This window comes from Anomaloglossus baeobatrachus, unplaced genomic scaffold, assembly GCF_048569485.1.
Source record: "Anomaloglossus baeobatrachus isolate aAnoBae1 unplaced genomic scaffold, aAnoBae1.hap1 Scaffold_115, whole genome shotgun sequence".
Taxonomy (NCBI): Eukaryota; Metazoa; Chordata; class Amphibia; order Anura; family Aromobatidae; genus Anomaloglossus; species Anomaloglossus baeobatrachus.
Genome location: NW_027441885.1, coordinates 372,565 through 374,237, shown reverse-complemented (window position 1 = coordinate 374,237; position 1,673 = coordinate 372,565). Strand labels below are relative to the sequence as shown.

Here is a 1,673-nt window from a genome sequence, read left to right as displayed (position 1 = left end):
GGTTTGTCTCCCTCTCCCTAAGATGTGTCCGGTATAGGCCAGGGTGCCACTCAAGGCCGTAACCAATTCGGGTTATAGCTTCTCGGCCTTTTGGCTAAGATCAAGTGTAGTTTCGGAGGACGCTACCTTGGTCGGTACTGGAAGGTGCCTGGGATTGCACGTCTGCCGGCCTTGAGGAAGTGTGTGCGCCTTCTGGTGACACATAGCCCTCTTGTGCCTGGACGGTTCCCAGGCAACGGGAGGCGATCACCTTTGTTATTTTGAAGTCCTACTGATAAACAGAAAAAAAAAAAATTAAATCTGTTCTTATCAGTTTAATATCTGATACGTCCCCTCTCTGGGGACCATATATTAAATGGATTTTTAGAACAAGGAGATGGAAAAAATCTTGCTCTGTCCACTGCACGCATTGACCTGGTATTGCAGTACCTCCAGGACCGGTGCACCCCTTCTTAACCCAGTTTCCAAAAGCAGAACTCAATTCACCTGATTCAAATGAGCCCCATTAGTGAATTGAAAGAAAGCAAAAACTTTATATGCACCTCAATTTGGCCAATTCACTTTTCACACTTTCACCCTTTTTTTTATCTTTCACACCTTTTACTTGCTTTATTGATGCAAAAAGCTGTGCCAAATAGCAAACTCATCTCCACTCAACTTGACCAACTCTGCTATGTCCCGTGCAGTATCTTATTCTCAGTCTTATCTAGATCATTTGCAATTGAATAGAATAGATCCCTTTTGGCTGCTTATGACTGTGTAAAATATGTAGTTTTACTGGGCTGGGATGAGAGAATCCATTGAAGCATGGTGTAGGGATTGTGGTTCCTGTGTGCTAAGAAGAGAGGCTGGCACCAGCCAGAAAGCCCCATTGCAGCCAATAATCACTTAATAACTTTTTCAACTTGTCATCATATGGGAGGCCTTCCATTCCTTGTAGTAGTCTAGTTGCCCACCTTTGAACTGACTCTAACTTCTGAATGTCCTTATTAAAATGTGGAGCCCAAAACTGGTTCCCATATTCCAGATGTAGCCTTACAAGTGATTTATAGAGGTGTAACAATACGTTGGGATCACGGGATCTAATCTCCCTTTTTATACACCCTAAAATCTTGTCCCAAGCAGCATTCCATCAGCCTCTGGAAGGTTCCTGGCGCATTGCACAGCTCGAAGGGCATGCTTTTGAACTCGCAGAGACCCATAGGGGTGGCGAAGGCGGTCTTCTCCCGGTCTGCCTCAGCAACGGACACTTGCCAATAGTGACTAGTGAGATCAAGGGTAGAAAAATAATTTGCAGTTCTCAATGCAGCTAGCGATTCCTCAATACGGGGAGTGGTGCCGTCCTTCTTTTTTAACAGGATCAACAGAGCTGCCCAAAGGCTACAACTGTCACGGATAACCCCAGCCGCCTTCATGTTGCTCAACATGTCCTTGGTACACTGGCAATGTGAAGGTGGTATTGGCTTATAGCTCTCTTTGATGGGTGGGTGTGCACCTGTGGGGATGTGGTGTTGGACCCCTTTTATTCCCCCAAAATCTAGCGGGCTTCCCACCGGTAACCCGCTCCCCAGCTTGGATGGATGCTGAGGGAGCCCCTTTTGCCCGCAGGCTCTGGCCCTGGGAACTGTAGCCTTGGCGGTGACTGTGCTTCCCTCTACGGTGTGAGCTGTTGC

General features: G+C 47.0%; 1 pseudogene; it reads left to right on the top strand.

The window, feature by feature from the left end:
- Nucleotides 1–245: 245 nt before the first annotated feature.
- On the top strand, nt 246–451 carry LOC142260494 (U2 spliceosomal RNA; annotated as a pseudogene).
- Nucleotides 452–1,673: the final 1,222 nt, after the last annotated feature.